General features: G+C 37.1%; 1 pseudogene; it reads right to left on the reverse strand.

Moving 5' to 3' along the window:
• Nucleotides 1-592: 592 nt before the first annotated feature.
• The window catches only part of LOC140509674 (large ribosomal subunit protein uL16-like), a 68,383-nt pseudogene continuing 50,674 nt past the window's right edge, over nucleotides 593-18,301 (reverse strand).

Here is an 18,301-nt window from a genome sequence, read left to right on the forward strand (position 1 = left end):
AAAAGTGCTAGGGAATGCGGCCTAGCCATAACAGATCTTAAATTGTATCATAAAGCAGCAATCATCAACACCACTTGGTACTGGCTAGGAAATAGAGTGAAATAACCATGGAATAGGTTAGATACACAAGACACAGTAGTATATGACTATACTTGTCTAATGTTTGATAAACCCAAGGACCCCAGCTTCTGGGATAAGAACTCACTTGTCAAGAAATAGTGTGGTGGAAGCTGGGCATAGACCAACACCTGAAACCATTTATCACAATAAAGTTCAAATGGGCACATGATTGAGGTATAAAGACAGATACTATAAACAAATTAGGGAACCAAGGAATAGTTTATTTGTCAGACTTAAGGAGAATGGGAGGATTTAAGAACAAATAAGAGATAGAGGAGGAACATTATGTCATGCAAAATGTGTAAGTTTGATTACATTAAATTCAAAAGTTTTTGCACAAGGTCAATGCAACCAAGATTAGGAGGGAAGCAGAAAACTGGGGAAGAATTGTTTTTTATAGTAGTTGCTAATTTATTTATGCCTGCAAGAAAAGGTAGATGTTACAACAACACACCCCTCAGGAGGGGAGTGCTCACCATTTGTCCAAGGGGCCCTGGCTGGGGATGTACTTAACCACATAGCCATCAGGAATGAGTTGCTTCTCAACTATCATATCCTCAAACTCATCAGCATTGAACTTAGTGAAACCCCATTTCTTAGACTTCTGGCATCCAGGGAACTTGGACTTGGCTCTATGCAAAGCTTCAATCACATGTTCTTTATTCTGTACCTTGGTTCAAACTGACATGGTAACTTGACCAATGTGTACACAGGCTACAGTGCCCTGGGGTTTCCCAAAGGCTCCCCACATGCCAGTCTGGAGCCTATCAGCCCTAGCACAGGACAACATCTTATTGATATGGATGACATGAAAAGGATGTATCCGCACACCAATATGAAAGCCATCCTTACCACAGCTCTCCACCATGTACTTGTTGGCACAGATCCAAGCGACCTCTAAAGCTTCTGATGACAGCTGTTCATATTCATCTGATACCATGTGGCCACACAATGGAAATTCATCCACTTTTGCTTTCTGTCTACCAAGGTTAACGATTTGTATCTTGGCATCAGGAACTCCTCTGCAGAAATGGGACGTTGGGTATGGCTTATTTTTACAGTTATATTATAACAGCAAGCAGGTGTCATGGCACCGGTGCCAGCAGGGTCTGGGGCTGAAGAAAGAAGGGAAACAAGGGCATCTGTTGAGGCCAGGCAAGGACCAAATAAGAAGCACTGAGTGAGACACAGGCAACACCAACTGAGCTCACCTAACTGCAAGGAAAGCTTGGGAAAGAATTTTTGCAACTAGTATCCATGATAAAGACCTCATTTCCAAAATATATAGAGAACTGAGACAAATTTACAAGAGTACAAGTCATTCCCCAATTGATAAATGGTCAAAAGATATGAATGGGTGGTTTTCAGAGGAAGAAATTAAATATACCTATAATCATATGGAAAAATGTTCTAAATTACTACTGATTAGAGAGATGCAAATCAAAACAATTCTGAGGTACCACATCACACCTATCAGACTGGATAACATGACAAAACAGAAAGATGATAAATATTGGAGAAGATGTGGGAAAGTTGGAACACTAATTCATTGTTGGTGGAGCTGTGAGCAGATCCAACCATTCTGGAGAGCAATTTGGAACTATGCCCACAGGGCTACAAAAATGTGCATACCCTTTGACCCAGCAGAATCACTTTTAAGACTGTATCCCCAAGAGATCATAAAAATGGGAAAAAGGGTCCCACATGTACAAAAATATTTATAGCAGTTCTTTTTGTGGTGGCCAAGAATGGAAATTGAGAGGATACTCATCAGCTGGGGAATGGCTGAACGAGCTGTGGTATATGAATATAATGGAATACTATTGTGCTTTAAGAAGTGACAAACAACTGGATTTCAGAAAAACCTGAAAAGAATTACATGAACTGATGCTGAGTGAAATGAGCAGAACCAGGAGAACATTGTACATATGCAAGAACTGTTTTTGATAGACTTAGCCCTTCACAGCAATGCAAGGATCTAAAACATTTCCAAAGGATTCATGATGCAAAATGCCATCCACTTCCAGAGAAAGAACTATGGAGTCAGAACATTGAATGAAACAGACTGTTTTCTCTTTTGTTATGTTATGTTTTGTCTTGTTTTTCTCATGGTTTCTCCCATTCATTTTAATTTTTCTATGCAACGTGTCTAATGTGAAATTATATTTAATAATAATATATGTGTAGAGCCAACATAAGATTGCCTGTCATCTTGGGGAGGGAAGGTGGAAAAAGGGGGTAAAATTTGGAACTTATAGAAGTGAGTGTTGAAAACTGAAAACAAATAAATTAACAAATTTGGGGAAAAAAAGAAATGATTTATATGGTTGTATTTTACATCCTACAACTTTGCTTGAAGTTGTTAAGTGTTTCAACTAGTGAGATTTGCATATTTTTAAATGATTATAATACTCTAAACAAATCAATGCAAAGTTCTGAAATTCCTGTGATTTTTTTTCTGAAATATTAAGAATTATGTGCAATAAATTTACAAAATGATATTTTGATATTCACCAATTGAAAGAAAACCCTGCCTACAAATGAAATAGAAGAAAGAATTGATTATTAATCACTTCATTAAACCCAGCAGATTCAATTTTATTTTTAAGACCTTGATATTTCTAAATATAAATGACTAAGAAATCTGTTTGTCAAGGGCAAATATGATACCTTCGGTCTTGCTCTCTATGAGCAAAAGTGGCTAATAGACTTCTCTTCTGATATTGTTTTGAAACAGACTTTTGGATCTGAAAAAATCTTTTTACATTGTGGTTTTTGGCAAATAAAAATTCCTTTTCGAACAAAGCAATGCTACTTTTATTAATATTCACAGCACCTTATTTGTGTGAAATATGGTTTCTCCTATAGGTGATCACAATATCAATCTTGACTAGTGATTGAAAAAGAATTAATAGTAATATCATAATTGACACATTTGGAGATATTATACTTAAAGTAAATCCACCATAATATTAATATTATTACTGTTATTTTATAAGTTGTGAATATAAAATATAAATGATTTACCAGTAAATATCTGGGTGTGCCACAAAATTTTAATATGCTCATGATTTGCTTGTGCCTGTTATAAAACTGTAATAAATTTTTAAATAAGGGATAAATTAAGAAAATTATTTGCATTTGTTACTTTACAATAAGTGAGAATGGGGCACGTTTTTTTTTCCTTAAAAAAATGAGGAGGTACTGCTAAATAAAAACTGGAAACTACTACTGAGATAAATCTCCCCATGTCTTTAACACAAGAACGCTACAGTGGGAAAAGATAAATAAACATAATTCATCTTTACCTGTTTATTTCTAATCTTACCCTTTAAGCTCTGCTGCCTATTTCCTTTAAACAATAAATTCAAAAATACATCAAGCGATTGGTTCCCAATTAACCAATCCAGTCTTTGACCGTTATATTGAAAAACCCTGAATTTGGAATCAAGAGAGCATGCTTTCAAATCCTAGGTTAGCAGGGCAAATCACTTTATGTCCCTGACTCTAAGGTTCTTTATGGTAAAACGAAGGCGTTGGTTTAGAAGATTTGGATCAGGTCTAGGAAAGGGTAGAGGAGAACATGATAATTTCAGATACTGAAGTCCTTCTACAAGAAGACTGTGATAGAAAATTAATTCAGATTTAAAATTGTAGTTAACAAAAATAATACGAATTTGTACAAAGTGTTATTGCCATTTTCAAAGTGCTTTCACTCCTGTAAAATAGGCACTGGAGAAGGAAATGCCAAATCACTCTAGTATCATTGCCAGAAAAACCGCAAATAGGGTCACAAAGAATCAGACACGACTGAATGACAACAAAGTAGCATGGTAAGTATTATTATTCCCATCTAACAGATGAAAAAGAAACTGTGGTTCTGGGAATTTAAATGACTTACTTGAGGTCCCACACCTCAGAAGAAAGCAGTTGAACCAGGACTAGAAGCCAAGTTTTCTGACACCTTACTCAATTTTATTTTCCAGTCTTATTGTATTTTCAGTTGTTAAATCAAAAGATGACAGAATCCTAGTTTTTGAGGTAAGTGGAACTTGGGGGATCATCTAGTCCAACTTCTTCATTTTACAAATAAGGAAATTGAGGTTCAGGGAGATTTGACTTACCCAAGGTCACACAGGTTGTAAGTTTCAGAGGTAGGGTTTGAAACCAGGTCCTGTGATTTTACAAACAATGTTCTCTCTTCCATACCCCATTGCCTCTAATGTTTATTTGGTAGGCCTTCTTCGTATTAAGAAGTTTGCAAGAAAACTTATTTGTATCTCATTTGCAGCTTCTACTCTAAAAAGACCACAGGATTAACTTAATGTGAAGTGATAGAGAAAAAAAATAAGACAGGAACTCATTTAGTATGTGAAAGTCATTGCTGCAAGAAGGGATGAATTAACCTTCAGATCACATATTCTAATAAGGGAGGTATAATACATACCATGGAGTTCACTGTCTCTTGAATTTGAAAGATAAAGATTTTGAGCCGAGATAGGAAGGCTTGGAAAGACAGACTTTTGCTACAGATCTTGTTTGATAACTCTCATTCTTCTTTCCCTACAAAACCAAATAATAAAGAAACCGTCATTTTATCTTTAACTATCAAGTGGTTCCTCATACTTAGCAAGTGAGAAAATCAGATATCAGGAGAGAAATGAGCCCTTTTATGCAAAAAACAGTCCCAGATCTTGAAAAATTGATCAGTACCATGAAACATGAAGCAAGGCCAGCTACAAAACCTTTTAAGAGAAAAAAAGATAAATGGAAAAACAGCTGGGGGCAAAGACACTCTCTTTCCCAGGGAGTAGGATAAGCATGGTTCCTTTAAGGTAAAACAGAATGATTCCAAATCATTCGAAGAGTCATATTCCATTTCAATTAAAAGTTCATTTTCTGTTTACATAGTCACTCTTCAATACAATATTACTTAAATTTAAAATTAAATACAGTAGTTTTAAGTGATCATGGTACTCATTATACTTTGACATATAAATAAATTAAAATAGAAAAGATTCATTAATAGCACTCTATTTGTGTCTCTATAGAACTCATCAACATACCTCCAGACACCTGAACTAGCCAGGGCCCTCTCCATCCATCAGTCCTGCTCCCTGAAGGCTCAATATTCATAAATAAAATAATGAAGCTCATATTATTAAACTTAGAAGATCAATTTCCTTTGGACAAAGATAGGAGATGGGGTTAAGTTAAAAGGAGCAAAAAAGAATTTCTTTCATCTATTCAGAGAGGCTGTATGCTAGTGACAGCTGGCCTTGGAGTCAAGAAGACCCAGGTTCTCCTCTCACCTCTGACACACACCATTTGGGTCATGCTGGACAATTCACTTAACTTCTCTGTCCCCCAGGCAATTTTCTAAGACTAAAAATTGCAAAGAAGGTACTGATCTACATTGGTAGAGGGGGTTTCCTCATAAGGACTCCCCTGTAGCAATGAAATATCCAATCCCACAAACAAACAACCATTTGGGGAAGCTAAATGGGAAAATCATTTCTATTAGATGTTTTAAAGTGTTACAATCAATGTACCACACAGGTTAGTTTTCTAATTCTTTGGTATCTCTACTGTAATGCCTACTTTAATTATTCCTTTGTCTTCCCTTAAATTGGCATGAATTATAAGGGACTTTTCAATTTGTAATGTATTTGACAAAGTAACCTCTCTGGTAATGATGGACCCTCCCTAGAGCAGCAATGTAGCAGATTCCAGAGAGGAGGCAACAGTTACATGTTGGACCCTACCTAAGCAAGGAACAGACAAGCAGAAAAATTCAGGAGCTACCGGAGTAACAGAAAGGTAAATGGACACGAAGCTAATGGAAAATCAATCATGCAACCTTTCGTAAAAGCCCGGCTTTATTCAGGTATTGTGTTAGGCACTTGGGGCACAAATGGAAAGAATGAAATAATCTCTGATCTCAAAGAGTTTCCTTCCATTCTATTAGGTGAGATATATACACATGTATTTATCTTCATCAACAACATGCAATTATTATGCATTATGTGCCAGGCACTTTGCTAAATGACAGAGATGCACAGAAAAGCAAAAACATGGTCCCTGCCCACAAAGAATTCACATTCTAATGGGAGAAACAATATGCAAACAGAGATAGACAGATAGATAGACAGACAGACAGACAAACAGATAGATAGATAGATAGATAGATAGATAGATAGATAGATAGATAGATAGATGATAGATATAGATATGAATGTGGATATAGATATATAGATATATAGATATAGATGATATAGATAAATGTAAGTTAGAGATAACCTCAAAGGGAAAGCACTAGCATTTACTGGAGAGGAGAAAGGATAAGAAATGCTGTGAGGTTCAAATGAGATATAGATATAGAGCACCTTGCAAATAATAAAGCACTATTTAAATGTCAGCTGTTATTATTATTGCTATTATTATTCCCAGGCCTCCAACTGTTAATGACTTCATTCTCTGAGCCTTTTACTGCAGCCATGATGAGCTCAAGCAATGTTTATAAAGCAATGCAGGGTGGTGATGGTAAATATTTAACAACCAGGTTGAGGGGGAGAGGGGGGAAACAAATGTATGCACACATGGTTTTAATCTGCATGATTAATGTTTCTTTAAGTCAAGACAACCAACAAAACAAATCAGGATCTGATATCTAGTTACAGTCAAATTTCTGAGGTGTAAAGAAAATTTAATAATTAGTTAGAGCTGACCCAAACCTGGAATGGCCACTTGCAAAAGATGGGACTTGAGAAGAGACTTGAAGAACATCAGAGAAGCCAGGAGGTGAAAGGAAGGAAGAATATTACTTATTTTTATTAATCAATTATTCTTATGACTCTAGTTTATTTGACCCTAGCTAGCATCTCTCCTCCCACTCTCCAGACCCAAGCCTTAGCCCTTTCCTAGAGATACTTCAGCAGGTAACATTTATACAGTTGTTCTGCCCCATAGTCTGTAGGCTCTATTCCTGGCATCCACCATGCTATCCTTCACATTCTTGTTATATTCCAGTCTCCTCAGACATTATCATGTTTGAATGAGTTTACCTACTTCCAAATTATATGCATCAAAATGTCACAATTGTCCAGATTGATTCTGTTGGCAAATAATGCCTTAACTACTTGGTTCAATTGGAGCCCAATGACTAAGTCAGTAATGTTAATTTATCTTACAATAGGATGTTCATATTTTATATCTTAGGGTAAGATAGTAGGAGGTGACTCTGTACTACATCAACATGTCATCCTTCAGCTTTCTCTAACCCAGACACTAATTAACTCCTCTGAAAGGCCTGAGTGGTTAGTTTGTGGTGGAGATCAGAAAAGGTTGTAGACAGAAATTTTGTTGTAGACAGAAAAGACTATATCATTCCTTCAACATTTCTTATTGGATGAATGGCACTGATTGCTTATTTAAAAAAGAAAAAAAACTTTATTTCAAGCTGCATTTAGTCCCTAAGAAATGAGATGAAAAGAGATCAAATGACCCAGCCAGATGATTCTAGCTTCTTAATCACCATCCCCATTGCTGCTAAGTAAATCTGCACTGCACATGGACTTTTCTCTGAGGTACATTAAAACAAATAGAGAACACATGACTACTATAGATGAAAGATTTCATTTACTTAAAATTAAAAATACACATATCTTTCCACAAAACTATAAGATGACATCTCAATGAGAAACTGAAAAGTGAAGTACTATAGGTTTAAGAAGTAATTTCCAAGTGCTATGGACTCTCTTACACTACTACTTAAGGACAAGAGAAGGAGGAGGATAAGAGCCAATCTGAAAGTCTTAGGCATTGTGGGCTCTTTTGAACCCTTCTTTTGCTGGCTCAGGATTTAGATTGTAATCTTAGTAGATCCATGAGCAAATAATTGGATTCTAGCCCAATTAATCTGATTTTGTCATTAAGATAGGTAAAATCTCCAGATGCGTTTTAGCAATTCCTTGCCTATTGACCTAGAGTGGACCTAGATCCTATCGAATGTGGTAGATTCATTTGTGCATAGGACATGATGACAATATTAGGGATGGTAACTGGAAAAGAAACTCTTTTAAAATAGGAAATATAATAGAAACTCAAAATCTTAGATTTGGAAGTTATGTTGGAGATAAATTTATTCTAAACTATCAAAATCATGAAACCCAAGTATAATATCTCTGGTAACTCACTTGAAGATTTTCAATAATGGAGAACTTGATAATCTCCTAACTAAGTCAATTCCATTATTGGACAGCTATATTGTGGAACATATTTCATTCATGTGTGTGAACATCTATATATATATGTATATGTATGTATGTATATGTATGTTCAGCTGAAATACGACTCCCTATAATAAATGACTTATGTTTCATAGTTTTATAGTTCACAAAGGGATTATCTCTCTCCTTTTCCTATGAAGTAAATAGTAAATTTATCATTATTGTTATTATCATTAATTTTTTATGAGAAGTAGGTACTTGAACAGTGATTTCATTGGTACAGGAAAACTCCCAAGATCAAACTCTCCATAACAATTTAGCTGAGAACCTTCTCCACACTTTATAGTCTTTAGAGAATTGCCTAGACCATTATAATATTAAGTAACTTGGCTAGGATTCAGACAGCCAGTATATGTCTGAAGCAGGACTTGAAACTAGGTCTTCCTGGCCCCTAGGCCAGCTTTCTATCCATTATACCATCCTGCGTGTTACAATTATTGTTATTGTTATCATTTCTCCGTTTTACAGATGAGAAAATTGAGACTCAAAGTTATAAAGTGATTTGTCCTAGATCACACACTTAGAAAACATTAGAGAGAGGACTTGAGCCCAGATCTTTAGATTACCAAATTCAATGTACTTTCATGAACTCATTAGTTCAAACTTTGCCCTTCAGGATCAAACAGAAGAAATGTAATCCCTTTTCAACTAGGAAATTCTCAACTATAGTATTCTTGACTTCATCTTTTATTTTTCAAATGATAAGGGAAAAGAGAATAGTTGAGTAGTAGGATAAATTAGAACTGTAGTGGATAGTGACATTTCATTGTTATTTGTTCAGTCATCTTTCTGTCATGTCCGACTCTTTATGACCCCATTTGGGATTTTCTTGGCCAAGATACTAGAGAGGTTTGTCATTTCCGTCTCTAGCTCATTTTACAGATGAGGAAACTGAGGCAATGCAGGTTAAGTGACTTGCCCAGGGGCACACAACTAGAAAGTCTGAGGCCAGATTTGAACTCAAGAAGAGGAGTATTCCGTACTCCAAGCCTGGAACTCTATACACTTCATCACCTAGCTGTCCCTTAATTGTTATTGGCATCTGCTTAATTAACACTAATTAAAACATAAAGTGACCAAGAGAAGATGTATCTACTATAAAAATTCCACAAAACCCATTTGTAACACTAATATCAAGGAGTCAGGATGATCAATTAACTTTAAAGTTAAATACGTGCCATCAACTGTTTTCTTATACAAATTTTAATATTTAGAATACAACACTTTACCCACATTATGTCAGAATCTGTGTAATAATGAAACACATCAACAAGTTCTGTAGGATCTTTTTAAATACAAAATATAAACCAAATTTAATAATCTTAGCTAAATAGTAATAATATTTACTATTGAGTCAATACTTGCTTTAAATACCCACACCATTTTCTTGTATACTACCATATTTGCCATAAACAATGAAAAGTCAAATTCATCTTCCTTAAAAAACAGAGAGGACATAAGTTTGAATGGAAGAATTTGTAAGTATGTTTATATTATACAAGCTAGGTGTTTTCAGGTAAGTAGGGCTGCTCATTCTGGATCTGAATTAGGCAATTCACAAGACGCAATAACAATTTCCATTAATTTTCCATTAATTACACTAGTGCTCCTTTATATTAAATTATGCACCAATGACCTGAAATAGTTCACCCACCTGCCTAACATATGTTCAGAGACTAATTTAGGCTACATGTACCTCACATACTTGAATCCAACTTTATGGCAGTCTTTTCTGTCATAATAAAATTATTTTTGTCATCATAATTTTTACTGTGAAATTTGTGATATAGCCTCACAAGGTGAGAAAACGAGAAGGGTCTATAATCTCTGCCAGAATCTGTGCCACGGATCATTCAAAGTATGCGTCCATCTGAGCTGTCACTCTTCATATAATTAATTGAACTTTTTACTTTTGGGACATTTCTTTACCAAGCATGTTCTGGCCCATTAAGATGGAAAACTAGAGAAAGACCAAGACTTCGTTGTTCAACTCAGGAAGAGCAAGACAGTATACTTGATGATGAAAATCAATGGAAGGAGTCTTTTGATCTACTTTAAATAACACCAAGTTAGCAACAACAATGCCAAATCAATTACTTTGCATTTTTCATAATAAGCTGGGCAAAATTCCTAGGAAACATTTCTCACTAAAACATTGAATCATCATTAATAAAAAATGTTTTATTTTTTCCTCCATGAGACATTCACTTAATAAATTTTAAAGGGAAACAAACACTTGCCCCCCTATTTACTATCATCAGGACTCAAAAAGTATTCAGCACATGGTAGAAAAATTAAATCAATAGACAAGAGATCTGAATTTTGACTCCATTAAAATAACATTTATTTAGCACCTTCTATGTTCCTGGCACTGAGCTAGGTGTTGAGATACAAAGGCAAAAAGAAATATTTCTGCCCTTCAGGAGATTACATTCTATTGAGGGGAAATGGTGAGGGTGAGTGTGTGTGTGTGTGTGTGTGTGTGTGTGTGTGTGTGTGTGTGTGTGTGTGTGTAAGGAGATTTCTGCAGGGAGGCCACAAGTCTATCATTAAGAACATTATACATATTAACAATAGATAAAAGTTCTAAGTGTCTGTAGTAGGATAGGGAACTAGGGAACTCTGGAATTGACACATAAAACCCTTCTGACTAGGACTAGGTTTGCTGACTTGGGAAGTGCCTTAAGTCACTAAAGATTGTTAGGGTTGAGAAGGCAGAATTTTCCACTGCAGAGATTTTGTTTTATTTTATTTTATATTTTAAGTTCTTGAGAGAAAGAAAGGGAGAGGATACTTAGAAGGAAGGGACATGGTCAGTAGATGGTCAGCATCAAATATTTTTCATGCATTAGTGGGTTGTTGTTTTTTTTTAAATCACAGGCACTCTCTCAGGTAGCAGACATACTAAGAAAAAAATAAAAGACATGGAGGAAGTAGCAGTCTTTATCCCTGCCCCAAATTACTTCAGGTGAGTATGATTTATACTTGTTTGTAGATGTGTCCTTTTATTATGTGATAGACTACTTCTGATTTATCAAGTGCTATTCACAAACATCTTTGGTTCACCATAGCCTTTGTACTTTTCCTTATTTCCTTTGGTTCATAGAATGAAGGCACAGGAAAGCCACATTGGAAATAATGAGCTTTTCCTAGCTCAGACCTGGGATTCCAACTCCTTTACTGGTTGTTAGAAAGTTTCTCTTCCTAACTGAGGGCATCATCACAGGCTATTCATTTGTTTCATAATTACATTTACAAGGGTTATAAATGAACCTGTGCATTTAAATCTGCCTTATCAGACCACTAGTCTAACATATAGTCAACTCTTATACTTGGATGGGTATGAAGGAGCAGGAAGTGGGAGTGAGGAAAAGGAGTCCCAGACCCACTACTATCTAGTTGTGTGACCTTGGGCAACTACCAGGCCATCAGGTCCTTCTTCTGTAAAATTAAGCAACTGAACAAGATGGCCTGTAATAAGATGTTCTAGCTCTAATATTCATGATCTCCAAGGATGGAAAATCTGAGGTGGATATGATATTTAAACTCCATTATCTATTACTGGATTTTCTCCCTGCAAATTTCTTAATTTTCCTGTAATTTGTCTACTTTCTAGTTATTTGGAGTTCTTTGGTCCTTCAACCAAAAAGCAAGGGAAAAGAAATGAATTTCCCATCAGTCACTACTTATTAACTATGATCAAAGTTTTGCTGAAAGAGGAAATAGAAATTGAAACCTTTTTTCCAATATTACTAAGAGTTAGGAGACACAAATTTAATGTTTGTGACAGCACCTTGGCTCAAATTCTTTAATTGTAAGATCAGTGGGCTCTCTTCAATAGATATGTGACTTTAGAAATGTCATATACCTCTCTGGACTTCTATTTCCTTACTGAGAAAATGAGGAAACTGAATTAGATGACCTCTAAGTTCTCTTTCAGGGCCAACATTACATAAATCTATATTCAAGTTAATTACTTGGAATAGGCTCCTCCCAGTCTTTATTTGTTGAGGTTATTTTCTTCCTTCAACCAAGATGCCACCTCTTTCATTAAACCTTTTCATCATATCAACTGTCCCTGAAAGTGGCATTGCCAAATTTCTCATCCCACTTTGGCAGATTTCCTCCATTGAAGCATCACATATCATAACCTAGTATCATAGTCATTTATGTCCATTTCTTTTCCAACATATTAGACTGTAAGCTACTTAGGGAGCAGGATTTATGTCACTTCTATCTTCATGTCTCAAGTTAATTAATTCACGAAGCTTATTGATTTGAAAATTACTTTCAGCATGAATAAAGAGTGCTTCTTTAGGGACTACATACTTGAATGAGTCAAATACTACCTGGGAATCTATACCTACAGTCCAATCTCTGATTCTTTTGGGGGAAACAGAAGAGCTCAACCCTTCTCACCATTCCTCATCACTATAATTAAATACATCACTCCAGAAAATCAGAAGTGACATGTAGGTAAGAATTTTCTCATTTGCTTTGTTTTGTTTTGTTGGTTCAGTCATGTTTGACTCTTTGTGATAAAATTTGGATTTTTCTTGGCAAAATACTGAAGTGGTTTGCCATTTCCTTCTCCTGCTCATTTTATAGATAAGGAAACCGAGGCAAACAGGGTTAAGTGACTTGCTCAAGGTCACACAGCTGTAGTTAGTATCTGAGTCAAGATTTTGACTCAGGAAGATGAGTCATCCTGATTCCAAGCATACTGCTCTATCCCCTGTGCCACCTAGCTGCTTCATTTACTATTAATATAAAATTTGGGGGGCGGAGCCAAGATGGCGGAGTAGAAAGATGCACATACACATAGCTCCGAACCCACAACACATAGAACGGCTACAAGGAAGTAACTCACGGCGAATTCTGCACCAAGAGGCCACGGAACATTGGAGCGAGGGAGATTTCTGTTCTGGAGAGACCTGCAAACCTCTCGCAGGGGGTCCTTCGTGCTGCGGGCTGGGCGCCGGGACTGGGAGCTGAGTGCAGCCCTGCCGCAGCCGCGGCACCAAGAGGAAAAGATCCGAGCAGGCTTCAGGGACAGTATCTCCAGCAGCCACAGGGGTCCCTCCACCCACAGAGGGACCTGCAAACCTCTCGCAAAAGGTCCGTTGCGCTGCAGACGCAGAGCCCAGCCCAGACCTGCAGCGGCAGCGGCCGCGGCACTGAGAGATACAGATCCGAGCAGGCTTCAGGGACGGGATCTCCAGCGGCCGCAAAAGTCCCTCCACCCACAGGTGACGGGGGTCGGTGAGAGAGTCTCTTTGGCGGGTCGAGAGGGGAGTGGGGTGCCCCCATAATTCAGGCCCCCCCGGGAGGTAGAAGCTGAGAGACGGCTGCAGACAGGGGCTCCCCAAGCGGGCAGGAGCCTGGATACATTGTGGAAGGTCTATGCATAAACCCCCTGAGGGAACTGAGCCTGAGAGGTGGCCCTGCCCTGACCTCACCACCTGAACTTAATTCTCACACTGAATAGCAGCCCTGCCCCTGCCAAAAGCCCTAAGGCTTTTGAATCTCAGACCCCAAACGCTGGTTGGGAGGATCAGGAGGCGAGGTGGGTGTGAGGAGAATATTCAGAGGCCAAGTCACTGGCTGGGAAAATGCCCAGAAAAGGGAAAAGAAATAAGACAATAGAAGGTTACTTTCTTGGAGAACAGACATTTCCTCCCTTCCTTTCTGATGAGGAAGAACAATGCTTACCATCAGGCAAAGACACAGAAATCAAGGCTTCTGTGTACCAGCCCACCCAGTGAGCTCAGGCCATGGAAGAGCTCAAAAAGAATTTTGAAAATCAAGTTAGAGAGGTGGAGGAAAAACTGGGAAGAGAAATGAGAGAGATGAAAGAAAAGCATGAAAAGCAGATCAGCTCCCTGCTAAAGGAGACCCATGAAAATGTTGAAGAAATTAACACCTTGAAAACTAGCCTAACTCAATTGGCAAAAGAGGTTGAAAAAGCCAATGAGGAGAAGAATGCTTTCAAAAGCAGAATTAGCCAAATGGAAAAGGAAATTCAAAAGCTCACTGAAGAAAATAGTTCTTTCAAAATTAAAATGGCACAGATGGAGGCTAATGACTTTATGAGAAAGCATGATATCACGGAACAAAGAGAGAAGAATGGAAAAATGGAAGATAATGTGAAATATCTCATTGGAAAAACAACAGACCTGGAAAATAGATCCAGGAGAGACAATTTAAAAATTATGGGACTACCTGAAAGCCATGATCAAAAGAAGAGCCTAGACATCATCTTTCATGAAATTATCAAGGAAAACTGCCCTGAGATTCTAGAACCAGAGGGCAAAATAAATATTCAAGGAATCCATAGAACACCGCCTGAAAGAGATCCAAAAAGAGAAACTCCTAGGAACATTGTGGCCAAATTCCAGAGTTCCCAGGTCAAGGAGAAAATATTTCAAGCAGCTAGAAAGAAACAATTCAAGTATTGTGGAAATACAATCAGGATAACACAAGATCTAGCAGCCTCTACATTAAGGGATTGAAGGGCATGGAATAGGATATTCCAGAAGTCAAAGGAACTAGGACTAAAACCAAGAATCACCTACCCAGCAAAACTGAGTATAATACTTGAGGGGAAAAAATGGTCTTTCAATGAAACAGAGAACTTTCAAGCATTCTTGATGAAAAGACCAGAGCTGAAAAGAAAATTTGACTTTCAAACACAAGAATGAAGAGAAGCATGAAAAGGTGAACAGCAAAGAGAAGTCATAAGGGACTTACTAAAGTTGAACTGTTTACATTCCTACATGGAAAGACAATATTTATAACTCTTAAAATATCTCAGTTTCTGGGTACTGGGTGGGATTACACACACACACATGCACACATGCACACATACATAGAGACAGAGTGCACAGAGTGAATTGAAGAGGATGGGATCATATCTTTAAAAAAAATGAAATCAAGCAGTGAGAGAGAAAGATATTGGGAGGAGAAAGGGAGAAATTGAATGGGGCAAATTATCTCTCATAAAAGAGACAAGCAAAAGACTCATTAGTGGAGGGATAAAGAGGGGAGGTGAGAGAAAAACATGAAGTCTACTCTCATCACATTCCACTAAAGGAAAGAATAAAATGCACACTCATTTTGGTAGGAAAACCTATCTCACAATACAGGAAAGTGGGGGATAAGGGGACAAGCAGGGTGGGGGAGATGATAGAAGGGAGGGCATGGGGAAGAGGGAGCAATTTGAGGTCAACACTCATGGGGAGGGACAGGATCAAAAGAGAGAATAGAAGTAATGGGGGACAGGATAGGACGGAGGGAAATATAGTTAGTCCTATACAACACAACTATTATGGAAGTCATTTGCAAAAATACACAGATTTGGCCTATATTGAATTGCTTGCTTTCCAAAGGGAAGGGGTGGAGAGGGAGGGAGGTAAAGAAGGTGGAACTCAAAGTGTTAGGATCAACTGTCGAGTAATGTTCTTGCCACTAGGAAATAAGAAATACAGGTAAAGGGGTATAGAAAGCTATCTGGCCCTACAGGACAAAAGAGAAGACGGAGACAAGGGCAGAGAGGGATGATAGAAGAGAGAGCAGATTGGTCATAGGGGCAATTAGAATGCTTGGTGTTTGGGGGGAGAGGGGATAAAAGGGGAGAAAATTTGTAACCCAAAATTTTGTGAAAATGAATGTTAAAAGTTAAATAAATAAATTTAATAAAAAAAATAAAATAAAATTTGTCTCCACTCATTGGTTGTGTCATTCTACATAGGATAGTAAGATTGCATATTTCCTCTTAGAAGGAATCTTAGAGGTCACCTAGGTCACCTCCTTGTTTTATATTTGAGAGAACTGAGTCCCATAAAAGATAAGTGGCTTGTACCAGATCACACAAGTGGTTTGTACAAGATCACAAAAGTGGCAGTCAGGAATCATATCTAGGTCCTCTAACACTTCCTCTTACCACCTAATTACTAGAAAAGGAAGCCTCATATTGTATAATGGTAATTTGAATTGGAAAACCTTTCCTATTCCTTAATAGGTCCATGGAGCCCATGATGGGAAGTGTTTGCTGACTGGGTGGAGCAGGAAGATGCAGAGCTAGAGCAGAACTGAGAGGAAGTTAGTCATGAGAGCAGTCAGAGCTAGGAAGGATGCAGGCTTCTGGATAGCATGAGTGATTTTGTGATTGTGATTTTGTTTGAGAACCTGCTTGTGATACGTGTAATGGACTTGTTTTGTGGCAAACCTAGCAGGGGGAAAACTTAGGGATGGTGTTGTCCTCTGCATTGTTACTGTGGATAGATTTTTGTTGCTGTGATGGATTTGGGTCTGAATAAATGTTTTGATTCTGCCTTCCATGTGGAGAGTTTGTGGCATTTTGTGATTCTGAATTGTGCCGTGATATTCATGACTGCCATTCGTGCTGTGAATATTGCATTGGTGCTACCTATTGCAACATCAGTAATAAGCAAAAGCTAATTAAATTTGATTTACCAGGTATTTATTTACTATGTTCCATGCTAGTAACTAAGGATAAATTCCTAACCCTTAAAGTACTCAAAATATAAAAAGGTGAGATCAACTATGTACACAGATAAATATAATAGGGTACAAGTTCAAAGAAGTAATCCAGACAAAATAGGAAAAAATACAAAATGAGGGAGAACTGACTTTGTCTGAGTCTTTAGGGAGAAGGTAACACCTGAACTGGGTCTTGAAAGAAGAAGAATTTCAATGGGAGAAAAAGTGTAGTGTATCAAAGGCATAAAGGAAGACAGTAGCCTATCTGCATGTATTTAAGCAGGAGAGGGCAGGATAAGATCAGGGAACAGCTGGTGCTGTCATCTGGCTAGAACATATGGTCCATCATGGAAAGAGGTATAAAACAAAGCTAAAAATAGTAGGTGGGTTTTATATACCATGTAACGACACTTTCATTTTATCTAGTAGGTAACAGCAGACAATTGAAGTCTTTTGAACAAAAACATGACAGGACTAGTACGTTGAAAAAATTATTTTGGCAGCTGTATGAAAAATGAAGAGAAGAGGAGAAACTAGAGGCAAGGAGACTAATGAAGAGCCTATTATTATAGACTAGTAGAGAGATGATAAAAGCTGAACAGGAGATGACAGTGTAAGTCAATAAGAAGAACCAACAGGGCTAGAGAATTGATTGGATTTGGGGGAAGGAGAGATGAAATCATAAATGCTCTCTCACCAGCATCAATAACTTTTCAATTGCCATGAGCTGGGAGGAATCATGGAGAAATGAAAGTATGGAACTAGGTAGGTATCGGGAGACTGAATTGCTGGTCCCAGTTCCACCAGTGACTTACTCACCTTGAGTGAAATTTTATATATATATATATATATATATATACATATATATGTACATATATATGTGTGTGTGTATATGTATATATGCATGTATGTATATATGTGTGTTTATATATACATGCATACATACACATGCATATACATACACACACACACACTCACATATATATATATATATATATATATATATATATATATATATATATATATATATATATTCAATGACTTTTGTTTTTATATTGTTGTTTCTGGATATACCACTCCCTCTCACCCAAATTGAACCTTCCCTCCTAACAGGAAAACATGCAAGCAAAAACAACCCAATTCAATGACAAGGTTTCATAATATATGTAATATTTTAACTGAATAACCACATCCTCTCTGCTAAGAAAAAGGAAATATGCCTCATTATCTATACTCTAAGACCGTTACCGATGTTTTTCAGTTATTCAGACTTTATCTTCCATTTAGCAATCTTTTAATTTACATGACTGTAGCCATGTGCAGTATATGATTCTTCACTGCTTGTTTCTTCCTTGAATTTGTTATCATATATCTTCCTATATTTTCTGCTA

The sequence above is a fragment of the Notamacropus eugenii genome, chromosome 1 (genome assembly GCF_028372415.1).
Source record: "Notamacropus eugenii isolate mMacEug1 chromosome 1, mMacEug1.pri_v2, whole genome shotgun sequence".
Taxonomy (NCBI): domain Eukaryota; kingdom Metazoa; phylum Chordata; class Mammalia; order Diprotodontia; family Macropodidae; genus Notamacropus; species Notamacropus eugenii.